The sequence below is a fragment of the Lacerta agilis genome, chromosome 3 (genome assembly GCF_009819535.1).
Source record: "Lacerta agilis isolate rLacAgi1 chromosome 3, rLacAgi1.pri, whole genome shotgun sequence".
Taxonomy (NCBI): domain Eukaryota; kingdom Metazoa; phylum Chordata; class Lepidosauria; order Squamata; family Lacertidae; genus Lacerta; species Lacerta agilis.
In genome coordinates this window covers 33,721,729-33,741,028 of record NC_046314.1, presented here as the reverse complement: position 1 = coordinate 33,741,028, position 19,300 = coordinate 33,721,729, and positions in this window count along the sequence as shown.

The following is a 19,300-nucleotide window of genomic DNA, read 5'->3' as shown; positions in this document are numbered from 1 at the left end:
CCAACATCGCTTCTCCAGTGGTGGTGGTGGTGGGCCAGGTCAGGATATCTTGGGGATTTCTGCCACCTGAAATGGCTTCCTTATTCTGCCTCATCGGTGGGCCAGGCCTGAATGGTAGTAGTTTGTGGTATCTGAACTACTGACATACCAAAGCTTTTGCCAGGTTCCACCTAGAGCAGATCACATTATGGCAAAGTTTGTGGATTGGTTGATAATGAGCCATCTAAAATGAGGTATCCAGCTCTTTTGAAAAAGCTGCACAAGCTGTGAATTTGCACCTCCACAAATCCCACAGCCCAGCAGCGGAGAACCTGTGGTCCTTCATATATTGTTGGCCTTGAACAGTCCCACTCAGCATGGCCAGTGGTCAGGGATGATCAACAACATCTGGAAGGCCATCCATTGCCATCACCAAACCAAGATTTGTTAATATTGTTTTTGCCATTGTTAGAACCTAATTTAAAATTCCACTGATAAAATTAACCAAGATTAACTCCAGAATATTTACATTTCAACCTTAAACTTGGTAGTTCAGTCCCCTATGGTCTGTTAGCAGTACAGTCATACCTCTCGTGTTATGGCTGCTGCGGGTTATGTCTTTTCAGGTTGCGCTCCGCGCCAGAAGTACCAGAACGGGTTATTTCTGGGTTTCGGCACTCGTGCATGTGCAGAAGTGCTAAATCGCGCTTTGCGCATGCACACGCACAGAAGTGCCGAATTGTGTCACGCGCGTGTGCGCAGACGCGGTGCTGTGGGATATGAACGCTACGGGTTGTGGACGTGCCTCCATCATGGATTACGTCCATAACCCGAGCATCCACTGTAGTGATATAGTTAAAAACTAATTAAATCTAGAAAGACCGAAAGCATTGCAAAACTTTCAGACAGGTGGAGGGGAAGTACCTGAGGAGAAGTACAGAAGTGACAACGTGAAGAAGTAATGGTTGACCTCAGAATAATGAGCTGAGAGATCATTAAACACACTTGAAGCCTACTATGAAATTAAATAAATGATATTTAATTGCTTTTTTAAAAAATTAACTTTTAATAATTTTAATGCATCAGTTGAACAAAAATAAAGGGGCGGCGGTGCAGAAGCATATGGTTATATTGGACTTAACAGTTTCTATATCTCCTCATGTTTTTTTTTCTAAAATGAAGAGACATTTAGAGGAGAAAAAGTGACCTGTTTAAGTGCTGTAAAACTGCACATTTAATTAGATAGCTTGTTTTGACGTAGAAGGAGGATCACCAGATAACAGGGTTATTCTGTTAAGGATGTGTGTGTGTTTAGAAGAGTACTTTTCTACATACTCCCCTTAACTCTATATTAAAAGATTGCTTGTTTTCAGACAGGAAGCTTTAATCCCATAGATATTCTTGCAGTGTAAGCCTCTGTGATTTCACACAGAGTGAAATATCAGGTTTTTGTTATATCAGTAACTCACATGCTGTTAGGCAAAGTTACAAAGCTGAACTATTGTGCACATTCTATCTAGCATACCCTGATTATTCGAAAAGCTGGAAAACAAAACATTGTATTTACATTTGCACCTCTTTCCTGGAATTCCCAACATAATCTGCCTCATTCTATCTTAATCTTCAAATCACATAGAGGTGTGAGTCCTCCCACATGCCTCTTTTAACACCAGGAATACAAAACAAATTATGCCCTTTGACATTCACTGTGGCATTCATGCTTGTTTCGTTTGACCTTTATCTAGATATAACTTCTGAACTGTACATATACGCTGTGAGTGGCACATCCAATGATATCTGCTTGTTCTGTATTATGAATATACCCTTCTATTACCTCAAAATACCAAGCTAATCCATTTTTTTAAAAAAAATGCTTGCATTCATTTGATTCTGTATTGGCCATTTGTTCTGTATTATTTTAGGACTTTGCAATGATTTATTGTATTTTTAATGAGTGTGTGGTTTGTAAGTATTCTTATAAATAAATAAAACCAAATAACATAACCTACCTTCTTAGAAGGTTCTAAACGTTATTCTGCTTTTATCCATCACAAAACTTCTAATTATCATTTGCCACTGTTTCATTTTTAGTTGTGTCATGTCATAAGAATACACATCCCAATAAAAAGTTTATCTTTGGAAGGACATTCATTTTTATTGTAACAATTCTCCCTGAGAAAGATAATTTAACACAATTCCATCCTTCTATTTCTGTCTTTATCTTATTTTTCCAAAACATTTTAATTTAGCACCTGCAACTGTTCATTTACTCCCAAGAAAACAATACCTAAGCATCTCACTGATTCACTATGAAGCTGGATTTTTTTATCTTATATCCAATAACTTTTCATTATTGGTCTGTAAGATAAAAAGTTAACAGCTCTGTTCTGTCTGTGCTGAGCTTATAGCTTGTAATTTTATTAAAACCCTTCTGCAACTTTTAGACATTCAAATAGAGATCCATCTGATTCTGTGAACGGGGCAACGTTGTCTGCATACATGGAAACCTTAATTTCCTGTTCACCTATCTTTTGTCCTTTTATTTTAAAATTGTGCCATACAGCCACAGAAAAGGTTCCAAATATAAATTAAATCCATTATGGAGACAAAGGACAGCCTTATCTGGTTCCTCTTGACAAGTGAAATTGAGAAGATCATAATTCATTGACCAATACTTGTGCCTATGGATAACTATAACTCCTACTTACTTGTTTTTGAAACCTTGTGCCCATTCCATAAAATTCTATGGCTTGTAATGGATACGGCCATTCCGCCTTAACTCTGAATTTTATTTGCATGATCCTCTGAGTGACTTCAAAGGTTTTGATTTCACATTCGTTTTCAGAATGAAAATGGAATTTCTTTCCTAAGCATTCACATAACAGAGGCACCACAATCTCTTATGTAAGCTAACACAACATAATTTATTTATAAAAATCAGAAGCTTGTGGCTATGAGCTGGGATCTAAGCAAGTGTGCTACGAGCAAACTGAGTCCAAAGGTTAAGGCTATTTCTTTGGAGTGGTTTCTTTTCAGACATTAGCCTCACACGCCAATTGCTTTTACAAGCTGCCGAGTTTCAAAAAACATTTTAGGATACGGCATTGAATCTGCTGCTCCAGGACAAAGGTATTTCATTTTATTTTAAAACTGAATTAGTGCAACCCTCTTGCATAAGCTTAAGCAGTTCTTTGGATCCTGGGCACAGTTTCCTAGTAACTGGAATACATCCACTTGTGAGCCAGTGTGGTGTAGTGGTTAAGAGTGGTAGACTCGTAATCTGGGGAACCGGGTTCGTGTCTCCACTCCTCCACATGCAGCTGCTGGGTGACCTTGGGCTAGTCACACTTCTCTGAAGTCTCTCAGCCCCACTCACCTCACAGAGTGTTTGTTGTGCGGGAGGAAGGGAAAGGAGAATGTTAGCCGCTTTGAGACTCCTTCGGGTAGTGAAAAGCGGGATATCAAATCCAAACTCTTCTTCTTTTTTTAAAAAGTGTGTCCTTTTTTGATAAAAACATTAAGAGCCTGCTGGATCAGGCCAATAGCCCTCTTATCAGAGCCATAGCTAGGTGATCTTGCACCCCTGGCAGAACCGTCCAGATTGTGCCCCCTAGCCACAGACAAATTAGCTCTTCTTTCCGCCTCTCCTCCAACAACCCCCCTCCACACATTCAATTTACCCTCTATTTAAAACCATTTCTTTTGAGTCACAATCGATTGGGGGTTGGACTGGATGGCCCTTGTGGTCTCTTCCAACTCTATGATTTTATGATATTTATATTTATGGACATATTTTAGCTGATTTTGCGCCCCTCCTCAATTGCCTGCACCCCTGGTGGGGGCCCTTCTCGCCATCCCCTAGCTACGGCCCTGCCTCTTAGTCCAGAATCCTGTTTTCACAATGGCCAAGAATATGCCTATAGGAAACCAGCAAGCAGGACCTGAGCACAAGAGCCCTCTGCAATATCTAGCAACTGGTATTGAGAAGCATTGCTGCCTCCAAACAAGGAGCCAAAGCAGAGCCATCACGGGTGGTAGCCACTGATAACAAACCACCCAGTCTTACAGATGTCTACTCGAGAAATAGGTTTTAATTGTATTCAGTGGGAATCTACTTCCAGGAAAATGTGCATTGAATTGCAGGCTAAATAGCTCTAATATTATATGCATAAATGTGTTACTTCAGTTATTACCCAAAACTATTTTAAGAAGATAAAAGATTGAGGTTGTTAATTGGATGAAGTATACACTATGGAGAACTACATGGAGCAGATATGCTTGAGTTCAAGCCAGAACATAAGGAAACAGTATTTTGTGTTGTTTTTCTTTCTTTTTTCCCTTTAAACAATTTTAAAAATGCTGTTTCAGTGTATCTGAAGAAGTGTGCATGCACACAAAAGCTCATACCAAGAACAAACTTTTAATGGTCTCTAAGGTGCTACTGGAAAGAATTTTTATTTTATTTAGTTTTAAAAATGCTGTTTATAACAAGAGGAGGGAACCTTTTTAAAAACACATTGGCAGCCATATTCCTTTGTGGGTGCTTTGGGCTGTATAGTGATGGTGGATGAGGCAAGAGCTAGCATTTGACAAGGCCATTGCTGATAGTGGACAGATCCAGGGGCAAAATTCTGTGTCTCTCTCTCTCAGCTCCCTGATAATGGCAAGCAGGTTACCAACGTGATACGGCAGAGAGATTATGAACCTTGAAACGTGACAAGGAAGGCCTTAAAAAGGTGTAGTTATTTGTTTAGTGCCATTGTAAAAATAAATAAATAAGGAGGCTATTGAAGGAGCCTCCTTTTTGGCTTGGAGTTAGCGCAGAAAAAAGTGGGAGAGGCTACCAGGCCCAGGAGAATCAGGGCTGAGTTGTGACAGGAGGTGTGTGTTGTGGGGCCAAACAGTGGCACCAGCCTCCTGGCAGCATCATCATCACAGCTTACCTTGTTGGGCTTCTGAGCTCATGGAACCACTAGTAGTGCTGGTGTGGTGAGGCAGAGCCAACCTCCTGTCACTGGAGTTGCTGCAAGATACCTGGATGGAGCTAGGGCAGGGCTGTGTCATAGTGAGTTGGGGTCTGTATAGACACACCAGCAGAGCCAGTCTGGTACTCCATTAGGTATACACAACCCCAATCTGGATGTCTCCTAGTCCTGTCTGCGTAATGTATAATGATCCTGGTGTTGGGAGAGCGGCTTTGTGGTTCTGGCCAACAACACCAGCTGCTACTAGGTGTTACTGTTTCATCTAGAATGCCAAATGTATAAAGCTGGTCCGACCTTGATGTTGCTGAGGTTTTGCCGTGCAGCAGCTCTCTGATGTTTCCGAGGAGACTGGGATGTAGGCAAGTAAGTGGAGCATGGTGGCTAGAGTGCATTTCCAAAGGATGCCACACTACTCTAGCTGCTTTGCTACTTGGTGGCTACTTTGGGCTATATGTTACCTGCCTGTCTGCCTCCTGCTTCTTTCTTGCCTCTCTCTGGCAATACCCTCAGACGAGAGGGAGAAAGTAGCTTGCTCACTTTGGAAGGTGAGTAATTGGCTAGAGCTCAGGATGGGAGCGAGCACTTATAGGAGAGAGGCCATGCGCCCCAACTGAAAGGCACCATAGGCTGAGTGTGCTCTGGGAGTCAGCCTTTCCCCATCTGTGATTTATCATATCTGATGATGAGAAGTCTGCCTTCATTCTACCTTTGATTTATAAGTCTTTAAAGCTTAGACCTATCATTAAGTAATTGCCCTCCTTCAGCTGTGAAAACACTCGCAATTTGTGCCAGGTCAGGAAGCTTTAGTAGATCCAAATAGTGATGAATAATTTAATGCTGCCTTTTTATGATGTCTAAGAATTATGGAATTATATACATATATATAATCTGACCTGCATTTTACTGTATTTTTTATTTCTATTGATGTGGACTGTTCTGGGTCCTTATTGGCAAAGGGTGGCTTGTTTGTTTATTTGTTTAAGATATTTTTACCTGTCCTTCACTATAAGGTCCCAGGGTGGGTTATAACCATATAATCATATCATATAAGCCAAATAAATAAATGTTTTCATGTTGAATATCTCCTGCTAGTGAGTAAATGAAAGCAGAATATTGTAAAAAAAATATAAACACACACAAACCCATTAGAGTAATTCACATATTTTAAAGAGTACTTTATATTCTACAGACGTGTGCAGTTTTGGGTGAGAAATGAAAAGGCATAGTTAGGATACTCAGCATGACAAAGCTGGTTATGAGAAATTGAGGAAAAAAAAAACCCACCAGCTACACGTATGCTATATAATATATTTCGAAAAGAGATGGTATGGTATGGTCTAGATATAATAACTTCTCTAAGCAGTAAAGTAAGACTCACAGACCTAATTGCTTTATAGAACACTTCCATTGCTGTAGTTAATGTGAGGTCTGGATGCATAAATTCTGCTACTAACATACTATGCAGAGAGAGAGAGATGTGCCCCCAAAGACCCCTAATATGGTGAGCCAATCACAGCTGCTCTGATGAAGTCTCAAAAGATCTTGTTCAAACCTTTCCTAAAAGCATCTCTTCACAGGATACTCTCTTCTGTTTTGTGTTGCCAATAAACTTGGGTTTTGACAAATATTTCAAAATGTTTTGAAACAAAGGAATTTTGGTATTGGGGGGGAAATGCTGGCTCAGTTAGCAATAACAGCTGGGAAAGTAAAGCCTGCTATGCTCCAGATAAGACTGGAGGATAATGAGCCATGTGCCCAATGCACAACAACAACAACAACAACAACAACAACAACAACAACAGTAAAATGCCTTTAACATGCTAGCTATTGCTTATTGCCAAGGATGCATTGTTACCACTGGGACTCGTAATGAATATTTTTGTGCAAAGTGCACAGCCAAAGTGAGAACTCTACTCAAATTGGAGAACATTGTTCTATACTCATCTATTTATACAATGCATATATTTTTGGCATGTTTCATTATGCATACAGTATGGAGGGAAATGTTGTACATAACAGTGCAACCCCCCCCCCCATTTATTCAATGGAGTAACAACACCAATTTATTTCATTGATTCTCTTTGTTGCTAAACCGCTCTCCCAAGGCAATCAAATCCAGACCTGCACAGCTTCTAAACCTGAAAGCTGGTCACAGTGCAGTGCGGGCTTGATAAACCTCCTGATTTTGTTGCCAGCCTGGGAATGAAAAAAACAAAGGGTTTGTCAAGCACCTGGCCAGCCAAAATACCTGACTGGTAGGCTGCTTTTGGCTTGGTAGGTAGCAAGTTGCATAGGCTTGCATTGAAGTAGCTCAACTCCCCCCCCACCCCCAAAAAGAATAAAGCTTTGAATGGAGTCTGTTATTGTCTGCATTAGCAATACTTTGTAGACTGAGAAGGATGGCATGGATGCAGTGAAAACAGTACTGGTGTTTTGGCTTCAAAAATGTGCCTTGTGTTCCATCAGTATTGTTTTCATTGGCTTCAAAATGTGTGTGAATGAACATGTGAGGTCATAATGGGTTCTCTGTAGACAGAGTCTGAAACATGTTTGTTATCTCACTTGTCGAATACATCTTTATTCAATTGCTCTCGGTCAAAAGATGAAGATGTGAGAGGTTTTCTCCCTTCTGGTTTATGTTTTCACACACACACACACACACACACACACACACACACACACACAGTGGATTGCTACAAATTTCTCTTCCCCTGAATGTGCAACTAAGGTTGTGGGAATCTATCACCAAGTAAAAACTTGCTAATTTTTTCTGGTCCTTCAGAAGAAATTAATTTTACAGTACAAGGTTCTAGGTTTCTATTCTGTGCTGTCTGATGAAAAGTTGTTTTTATTATGTGTATTTTAAGCATGTGTATTTTAAAATGGTTTTTATATGTTGGAATCCACCTTTGATCACTATGAATGATAAATAGTGGTCTAGAAATGTAGCAAATAATATGCACACATAATAAGAATCTAGAAATCATTGATGCAATGCTTCTGAGTATTCAGTCTCTATAATGTCTCAGTAATAATACCAACAACATTGGAAGGTATGTCAGGATTATTTTCTCTGTATTACATTGATGCTGAGAGACAGTTGCTTTTCTGAGGCTACTTGGTGAGTTGCTGAGGTGCAACATAAACTGGGCGGGAGGGTGTTCCTGCCTTATGAATCATATTCTGAGCAACTGTACTAATGCTATCACACTGGTGCAGTACACAGCATTTCTGTATAACTGCAGAGTTTGCATACTCATGTAACTCTGGTACTTTTGCAACAGAAGCAGACTGAGTAAACGAATTAACATGATCTAAAGGCATTTCAGGATTGTCACTATTTTGGGATGGGATTCCACCAGTTACCAGCAAATTCAGGTAGTCCATTTAAACTTGGTTTGGTGCTCTTGTAGAACAAAGCCACCACCATCAGAATTTTTGCAATAAGGAAAGTGACAGACAAAATCGAAAGCATGGGATGACAATTCATTGATGCAAAGACCTCCCTGCAAACAAACCAGAATGGATGTACAATGGTCTAAAGTACCTTCAAGCTTTGTCAAATTAATCAAGATGAATGCTCAATAAACCAGTTGCCTGGTAGAAACCTAAGGTGCATCTCTTAAAAATGTAGGTCAGGGTTAGATGCATGAGCCATGCAGGTTAGTGAAAAAGTCAACTAGTAATACTCAACTAAAATCATACTGTTTCTAATTTAGTCTACCATATTTGTACCTTTGTGTGTTAGCATTGGTTACTATGATGTACCAATAAAGATAGGTGGAAGTCCTGGAGGCTAACAGAGAGATGTAAAGAAGGAGGAGAAGGAGACAAGCAGGGTTAAACTGGAGAAAAGTATTGGGAGTTTGGGATGTTGAGTCAGGAACAGCAAAAGAGTTTGGATGATGTTGAGACAGGTTATGTGGAAGTGCAACTTGAAAACACAAGCAGAGGTGCGGGCATTATTTCAACCTTGCATTAAGAACCTCATAATTCTATTTTGCTCCAAGTATTCTCATGGACCTGTGGGAAAAATATATAGCATAGAATGGATTTATTAATTGAACATATGATATATATCCAAGGTTTACTCATTTCAGACATCCATCTTTTAAAGAAAGTTCTCACTAGTTGTGCCAAAATTGTAGGAAGGTGACAAATTCTCTCTCATTAGAATTAGAACCTTAAGTGTATGTTGCTCAGGAAGTCATTTGAAACAGAAGAATACTTATGACCCAAGAGATTATTTAATTTTAAAATATTGATGTTCTCTGCTTAAACAAGTGACATTTTTCTAGGAAAGAACATTAAGAGCCTTATTCATCAATAATTTGACTCAACAGCCTGCATTTCTATTTCTATGAGCACTCGATATGGATGGATAGGTGAGTTAGCAGTAATGCAAAATGGTACTTGAAATGCCAGGCAGTTTACTGGAATCTGGAATGGGAGCGGGAAGCTGAAATGACTGTTTTCGTTTCATAGTGAAAGTCAAGTCAGATGCCCACCAAATGGTGAGAATGGGTCTTGAAACACTGACATAAAAATGTCCTGTGGTTAGTGTGACTAAGATTCACACTATTCCCCCAAAGAGCCACATGAACCTTAGCCCACAGCTGTGGGGATGCTCCAGGCAGTGTAGATTCACAATTGAGAGCTAACTGTGGCCAGAAGAAGTGGGAGGCTTCCACGGACTAGGGCAAAATGGCCACCCTGCACAGGTAAGGCTATGAGTAAAGTAGATGGGCAGCCCTCTGATCTCTCCTTAGTATGCTAACCTTTCCTTCTCTGGGCAGCATGTAGCATGTGAAAATGGATCAAAACATGGCAGTAATGATGCCTTGTAGTTCTGAGAATACTCAGGCCCAACTTCTCTTCATTGTTCCCACCTGGCTTTGCTGCAACATGGCCATGAAAATGACAGGTCCTTCCATCCCTGTTCCCAAACATAATGACATATCTTTGCGTACGTCTAAAAGGAGCCTTGGACAGGAATAGCTTGAAACTAATACCTGGTGCCAGAATGGAGTCACCCATATAAGGTAGATAGCAGAGCCAGTCTCTGCTAGGTCTCACCAGAAGGGTTGGCAACGTATGCTGAAGGGTGGAGGAAAGTGATCCTGAATTGCAAATGCCACTGCAAATCCTTTAAATTGATTCTAACAGAGCTGAGATTTTTTAGTTGAAATCCATCTCTGTGTCTCAAGTCTTCATCCTGGGGTGTAAATGCAAACTATGGTTGCAATTCTTTTCTTTAAAACCAATACAAAGATTTGCATGAAAATAATTGGGATGGATCTAAAAGTTCCCTTACTCCGAGAGAAAGAGCATGAACTTTCAAAATGACTCCTTCCATTCCAGTAGGGGAATCTTGGTATCCATTATGTTTCCATATCTCAGAAAAATAGGTGCAAATCAGGGCTTCCCATCTAACTTTAACCTTACTACTCAACTCATCTAAACATCACTCATTTAATTTTGACAGACATTCATTTGAGTTATACTCCAGCCTACACATGCATTTATATTTAGTAAGGGCAGCATATTTTAATACATTCTAACTGCATATTTAGGACACGGGTGGTGCTGTGGTCTAAACTGATTGGAAGGTCGGCAGTTCGAATTCACGCAACAGGGTGAGCTCCCATTGCTTGGTCCCTGCTTCTGCCAACCTAGCAGTTCGAAAGCACGTCAAAGTGCAAGTAGATAAATAGGTACTGCTCCAGCGAGAATGTAAACGGCATTTACATGTGCTGCTCTGGTTCGCCAGAAGCGGCTTAGTCATGCTGGCCACATGACCCAGAAGCTGTATGCCGGCTCCCTCAGCCAATAAAGCAAGAGCGCTGCAACCCCAAAGTCATCCGCGACTGGACCTAATGGTCAGGAGTCCCTTTACCTTTACCTTTAACTGCATATTTAGGATATTTTTAATCTCTTTTATGATCTTATGTCATATTTGGAAAGAAAACCAAAAATACGTCACCTCCTTAGAAAAAATGACACAACTCTTGCCATGGTATTACCCCTTTCCCTTTCAAACAATTCATTGTTTCTCATCATGTCCCGGATTTATATTCCAGTCCTCAGCATGTTACTGGGGAGCAAATAGTCCTGAAATCAGTGGGAAAGGCATTTAAATAATATAATCAGGATTGGTGTGTTAAATTCCCTGTGACAACTTATACATTTCATCCAAAGCATGTAACAGAGACATGATAATGGTCTCTTTGACCAACACAGCATGACGTTCTTAAAGTCTAATACATGGGGTGAAAATTTTGTGATGGTAAGTAAGATAAACATAAACACACTTCATGTGATATTTTTCATCTAAATCACACACTTAATAAATCCATATACTACAAAAGGTCTTTACAGTGAAAGCTGAAACAGCAAAATGGTGGTTTGGGGATTTACAGAATAACACAGTTGCTTTTCAGTTGTGCTTACTTTCTGCATTTAAACAAAAGCAGTTGAAAATGTGATCAGGTATTGACATTGCAGTATTAAAAATGACACATTTCAAAATGTCAAGTGAACAAGTTTGTAAATAATATATACAAATGCATATTTGGCCTAGATTATTCTTATTCAATTTTTATTGTTTCTCATAACAAAACACAGGATTAAAATAATATCCACCCTTAACCAGAGTTGAAATTTAGGTACATCTATTGTTTCTTTAGTTTCTCAAGATCTACAGTGTTACTATATATAATTCTGCCTAATATAAAAAGTAGCTTTTTATATTGTACCTTGTACTGCCATGAATATAGCAGTGCCAGCATAAGGAATTGGCCCTTTAGAGAAAGTCAATACCTCACTGAGGCTGAAAGTCCTAAACACAGTTATGAAGAGGTACTGCTGAAAAGAACAGGTCTAGTGTTGTGCTGTAGGAGCAACACTCTTTGCTGCCTTGATATTTTGAGTAACCCTTGAATATCTAACACATTTTTATCCTCAGTGACAGTAGACTCACACTGATGTATTTTCCTGAAGCGGATTTGGACCAATGGCATCTATTCCCCCCACCCAAAGGTTTGCTAACATTTGTTATAACAAACGAACCCTGATGGTCATACCATGGGCCTTGGTATCATGACCATGAAATCCAACAGCAACACAGACACAGAGAGCAAAGAAGCCACGATGCTGATTCAGGAGGCACTACTCCTGAGTATTGTTACTGTGACAGGAACTCCCAAGTTCAGTTCGCCTGAGCCTGGACCCTGGAGACAGCAGGCCCTGAGCCTAGCTCCACTGAAGGGCTAGCATACATGTCTGCAAGTGCTGCACACTCCTCCGGGCTGGTGCACCAGTGCAGAAAGCATGGCCTGCCTTAGCCCATGGAGACAAGATATGCCAGAGTGCTAGGCTTCAGGCTGAAGGGCTACCCCTTTAAGTCTCTGAACTTCTAGCTAAGGGAACTTAAAGGGTTCCATTGAATCAGGGCTGTCTTCTGAAGAAATAGGCTGCTCCCTGGGGTCTAAGGTCCTGAAAGTCCTGCCACTAACTTTCCTCATGCCCATCTCTCCTTCTGGCCCAGACTGCTTCTGGGGATTGTACTGTCCTGGTTCACCTGTGGGCTTTGCTTTATCAGGACAGGATACTTATCAGTACTTTCACACAATTTTGGAATGAGCTTTGAGAACACTGAAAAGTAATATCTAGAAATAATAGCCCTCGCAGCAATTCTAAGCTATATATCTGATATGTAGGTCCTTGAAAGAGATTAGGCATGCCTCATTGGTTCCAAACAGAACAATTTTGTAGAACTGAAAATCCGAGGAACCACCTGGAATAGGACAGTGGGAACTGGAGCTATCTGCTTCACAATTGGAAAGAAACTATGTATAGAAAAAGTTTAAATGGATACTTAATTTTGAATGTGAACAGTATATATCCAGACATGGAATAAAATATGAACAAATTTGAATAATTTCACTGAGAATGACTAGAACGAACTAAAGGATGTGAGTAGCAAGCAATTTGAATATTGTACATTCAGTAACACTTGGAAATAACTTGCAAATCCTCCTACCATTTCATCTTTTAAAAAGTTTCCATTGCATCTTTGTTCCTCAAAATATTTCCCAATATTGCTTTTCCTCAGCAATATATTATTAATCCCTTTATTCAAATTAAAATAAGAGGAATGTGAATGTCTCAGCTGAGAAGATAAAGTGGGAATAGGAAAATGCAAAGCAAATCTTTAAAATAGTGTAAGTATTGCTTTCAGTGTCTCTTATGAAGGTTTGTTTACTAATTACAGAATAAAGCAACTTCAAATGGGAAGAAAGAGGTGATGGTTTTGCTTTGAGTTACACAGATTCACTTGCAAATAACAACCACAGCTTACACCCCTCTTTCTTCCTTCTAAACTTGTTATACAAACATACATGTGATGTCTTTAAATCCCCCCATATAACATGGATGTACAGGTGGAGGGGCCAGTCCAACTCACCCCATTCAAGAGTGTAGTAGTTCTCCTGTTGAGCTCACCAGGTGTTAGAATGACCACATCAGGAAGAAATTACATATCATTCAACAGCTTACAATAGGGCAGGAAAATTTAATGAGGGAGCCATTGAGAATAATACATGGGAAGAATGTAGTTATAATGGCACTGCCACACGTGTAAATATTACAAGAATGAGCCCACAGGGATATTGTTAAAATTTTAAAATGTATAAAATACAGATTCTGATTTATTACTTTTAATAGATCTCTAAGGTAAACTAACTGGTAAAAATCACTTATGTTGCTGCATTTCACAAGTCTTTACAAGAGGGAGTATACACGTGCTTAAAACAATCACATTTTATTACACATGCCCAGCAGCTGCATGAGTCTGCAGTCTAATCAGTCACTACAGGAAGACTCAGTGATAAATACTGAAGGTAATGCTACAATAAATCTCAGTGGGTAGAGGTTTGATTCAGTTTGAGTGATACTTAATTTTTGCCCTGCAAAATCAATCACCATCATGATTGTATTTGATCAGCATATTTTCTTTGAGGATAACTTTCCTTTGTAGCGTGGCCATCAGATGTGTCAATTAAATTTATAAATACAAGTCCGTAATTCCCATGGCGCAACAGAGTAGACATATTTTTAAGAGTTGTAGTGACATTTTATTTTGATGAAGCAGGTTTTAGTTTTGTCCGAGGTATGAAAATGGAGACAATTATTTGGAAGAGATTCATATTAATGAATCATTTGTTTGTTATTTCAGAGAGATTACTAACTTTCTTACTCATCAGTAATTTCAGAAAGAATAAAATAAAAAATAATAATAAATTCCTTCCAGTAGCACCTTAGAGACCAACTAAGTTTGTTCTTGGTATGAGCTTTCGTGTGCATGCACACTTCTTCAGATACACTGAAACAGAAGTCACCAGACCCTTCTATATAGTGAGAGAGTGGGGAGGGGTATTACTCAGAAGGTTGGTGGGAATGGGTGATTGGCTGATAGGTGTGGAAACCTGTTGAAGACTGTTAACGACTGCAATTGATCTTACAGGAAAAAGCAAGGGATGTGATGGCTAAAGATAGCTTTGTCATGTATAATGAAATATGAATCCAATGTCTTTGTTCAGACCAGGTCTCTCCATGGTTTTAAGTTTGGTAATTGGTTGCAATTCAGCAACTTCTCTTTCCAGTCTATTTCTGAAATTCCTTTGTAGTAAGACAGCTACTTTGAGATCTTGTATAGAATGTCCCGGGAGACTGAAATGTTCTCCTACTGGTTTCTCTGTCTTGTGATTCCTAATATCAGATTTATGTCCATTTATCCTTTGGCGCAGGATTGGCCTGTTTGTCCAATATAGAGAGCAGAAGGGCACTGTTGGCATTTGATGGCATACACAATGTTAGAAGATGAACAATTAAATAGTCCTGAGATGGTATGTTTGATGTTGTTGGGGCCATGAATGGTGTTGTGTGGGTGTATGTGGCAGCAAAGTTGGCATATGGGTTTATTGCAGGCTCTGGTACCAGTGTCCATGTTAAGTCCTGTTGTTGTATTATTGTGGGCGAGGAGTCATTTAAAATTCAGAATGACATTTCTACACTAGTTATACACCAAGTCAGATTGTCTTGGTAACCGTCTACATTTTAGATAAGAACTTTGTTGTTGTTCAGTCGTTCAATCGTTCAGTCATGTCTGACTCTTCGTGACCCCATGGACCAGAGCACACCAGGCATGCCTATCTTTCACTGCCTCCTGCAGTTTGGCCAAACTCATGCTAGTCGCTTCGAGAACACTGTCCAACCATCTCATCCTCTGTCATCCCCTTCTCCTTGTGCCCTCCATCTTTCCCAACATCAGGGTCTTTTCTAGGGAGTCTTCTCATGAGGTGGCCAAAGTACTGGAGCATCAACTTCAGGATCTTTCCTTCCAGTGAGCACTCGGGGCTGATTTCTTTAAGGATGGATAAGTTTGATCTTTTTGCAGTCCATGGGACTCTCAAGAGTCTCCTCCAGTACCATAATTCAAAAGCATCAATTCTTCAGCGATCAGCCTTCTTTATGGTCCAGCTCTCACTTCCGTACATTACTACTGGGAAAACCATAGCTTTAACTATATGGACCTTTGTTGGCAAGGTGATATCTCTGCTTTTTAAGATGCTGTCTAAGTTTGTCATTGCTTTCCTCCCAAGAAGCAGGCGTCTTTTAATTTTGTGACTGCTGTCACCATCTGCAGTGATCATGGAGCCCAAGAAAGTAAAATCGCTCACTGCCTCCATTTCTTCCCCTTCTATTTGCCAGGAGATGATGGGACCAGTGGCCATGATCTTAGTTTTTTTTAATAAGAACTACATGATGGAATAGACAGCTGGATGATAATGCACATCTGTCTATAAGAATGAGAACTGTGTTGGTTAATCTTGGAATTTAGCATTCAGCCACCAGGAGAGACTACATGGTATTTAAGAACATCATTTTGAAGTGATCCACAAAGAGAACAACATCTTTCAAGGATGCCTTGCCCTGCTCTGACTTTCGTTGGGAAAGTTTTTTCTGATATACCTGTCAATATTTAATTATCTTCTGAGGTTTTTCTATTGGAAGGATAACACAGGAAGGACTAATGTCAGCACAGTAGGACCTACATGTGTGAAGGAACTTTTGAATAGTATGTGCTCAACTAAAGGTATGAACTAAAGGTATGAATATATAAGGGACACCATATTTATCTGAAGAAGAACATCCTTTGAAATGGGGAACCCTCACTACATGAATGGATAAAGTGCGGATAGTAAATTAAATTATGTACCAGTATACCTTTCTTTTTGTGATAACTTGCTTTACCAGCCATAAAGGTAAGCTGTCCAAGCAAATCCAGTGGTTCCCTCCCTCTGACAAAAGAAGACTTTCACAGATGGAATAATTTCTTCTAACTAAGATCCATGCCAATCAATGTTCCAACCTAGTAGGTCTTAACAAAATTGTAAATAAGGATCCCTGATGGAATAAGAACTGCCACATATTTCTAGATCTGCTTTCCTCTGTGTCCTTCTCCCATGTAGACAAATGCTTTCTTTTCCAAAGAATTTGCTTTCTAAATTATAATGGGCTGGATCCATAGTTCACTTGCATTAGCGACACATCCACTGAAGACTGTGATGGGAGAGGGGAATTGACAATAGTTGCCTCCCTTCTGCACCACCAGCAAGATCCCTCCACTGGAAGAGAAGCCTTCCAGGGTGTGAAAGGAGCCTTTCTGTCTACAGAAGGCAAAGCCTTGATCCAACCCAGTGTTGTTGTATGATACTTTTCTGAGTCACCTTGGTAGATTTGTTTTTTTTTTTTAAATCCTTGAAGATGGACTATAAATAAAGTAAAGGACAACTGACCATGAGGGGAATCAAACATGCACATGAAGATGTGAAACCTCAATGGTTAGGACATCATCCCTACCACTGAGATTTTCCTTAATGGGTAGAAGCAAACCAGCATGTCACCCTACCTGTGATGTAATATGAGCAGGACATTAATGACAGAGCTTCAGTCCAGTTCAACAAGCCTTGCTAACAGCACTCTCAACATTTCTTTATATTTTTCAAGTGCTATTCAAGTGTTGTTCAATTATAACTTATTTTGCTGTGTGATTAAAATGTTGAGTATTCAAACTGGCATCAGTTCAAACATCACAGTTCATTAAATTACTCTGGAGACTCTTGGGCTGCAGTCGGAGAGGCCCATGCGGTAAAATGAAATGTTCTATTCATCAAACTGTACCCTGCTGTGCTATTCATTTGGTAATAAAAACTTTATTTTCTCCACTTGTGTCCTCTCTTATTAATGAGATAAAAAGCATAGTCAGGTAACTGATTTGTATGAGTACATGAATAATCAATCATTGACACGTAATATATAGGTACTACAGCCAAGCAAGCGGGGGGGGGGGTTTGGCGGCGGAGATCAGCATTTAATTTCACATGGCTGAGTAGCTGTCAGTATATGTTTTGTATTGCTATTCCTTCTCCAGACTAATACCCCGCCCCTTTTCATATACACAGAATAAATACATTGGTTCATATCCAACTATGTTCTGTTCAGACCCATTGAATCCAGTGGTCCTAAGTTAATTGTGTGTCCTTTAGTTTCAACAGGTATACTCTGAGTATGAATAGCATTGTATACAATGCATTGATATTACAACTGGGGGGAGGGGATATGATGGCAGTAGATAGGTGTTTTAATGCAGTGACTTTGGTGTGCTTTGTCTGGGAACTGGGAAGTAACAGGGGTCAATAGTCAGAAATCCCAAGCAAGTGCATGGACAATTAGGGCCTTCTTATTTTAACAATAGTCTGTCTACTTAAAAATTTGCAAGCTGACTTGACTGATGAAGGTAGATTTACACACATTCATTTTTGGTAGTTTAGTGTTTTGCTTTTGTTTCGTGCAACATCCCCCACCACACAGACATCAGCAAAGTGTGATAACAAGTCTATTTCTGACATTGCAGTACTGGGTATAAAACAAGGATAGAGTGGTGTCTGTTTGTGTGCACACCCATGTGTGTATTTTATATTTATATAACAAACACGTGAAGATACTTTGATTCATGCACTGATTATATCAGCTATCACATAGATATCACATATACTAGGCCAAGCTCTAAGAGCTCCTTTAAATGAACAAAGCTGAATCACATGGAAATTCAGTAGGCCTGCATGGTCGATGCATATACATCCTGCATATAGCATAGTCTGATTAAAGAAATATTAAAATAGGAATAAAATAGGAAATTACATTTGAAATAGCCAGCACACTGGCAATGGTGCTTGTTTCGAAATCTCAGAAAAGTACAGAAACCAAGAACGAAAAATGAACCTTCCCAAAATCTGATCATAAATATAAACCTTTTCCATAGAGGAAGGAATCTGTAATGATGAGGATGTAAAGAACAGCATATTGCAAAAGAAGGGAAGAGAATTGCAAACAGTTTGGATTGTATCAAGTAAAGAAGATCTGAGAAACAGTACACTGCAAAAGAAGAGAAGAGAACGGCAAGCAGCATGGACTGACTGTCGGGCTCGGGAACTTGTGAGGGTTGGAGTGGGATAAAAAGGATATACTTTGGTTGTTTCCCCCTCTATAAGTGGTTAATACGGTTGGATCTGGATTCTGGCATTAATGGAGATGTGTTAAAAAATTAGGAGGATAGAGATGGGAAAAATAGCTTTAAAATTTGAGACTGTAGGAAGGGAAGGGTGTAAAAAGAAGAAATTCAGGAGTATAAAATAAGGTTGGAGTAAGGGAAATTGATAAGGACTTAGGAAAGTTTCAGAAGAAGTTAGGAGCCGAGATATAAAAAATAAAAGGAGTTAGTTTAAGTAGAAATAGGATTGGTAAAATAAGAAGGAAAATGATTTTAGTGTTATATGATTTTGTTTTAAAAGGTAAGGAAATGGAAAGAAAAATGTAATATTGGGGTAAAAATAGATATGTCTATGAATTTGGAAAACTGATAAAGAGGATAGATAATGAATTCACTGGGGGGGGGGGACAGGACCTGAGGAAGTCAATGGGAAAATGAACTTGAGGAAAGGAAGAATATCTGGCCTACAGAATTGGGCCAGGCCTAAGCAATGATATTGAATATGTCAATTATTGTTAAATGTGAAATGTTTATTGTCTTTCCCGGTGAGAGAGGGGAGTGAATCTGCTTCCCCCAGTGAGGGGGGGGGGAGGATGAAAATGTAACAATATTGTAAAGTGCTTAAAATTGTTAAAATCAATTAAAAAAATTGAAGAAAAAATAAATAAACCTTTTCTGTTACAGGGGTGCAGAGGGCTGAAACAAATGGCAACGGAAGAAGACT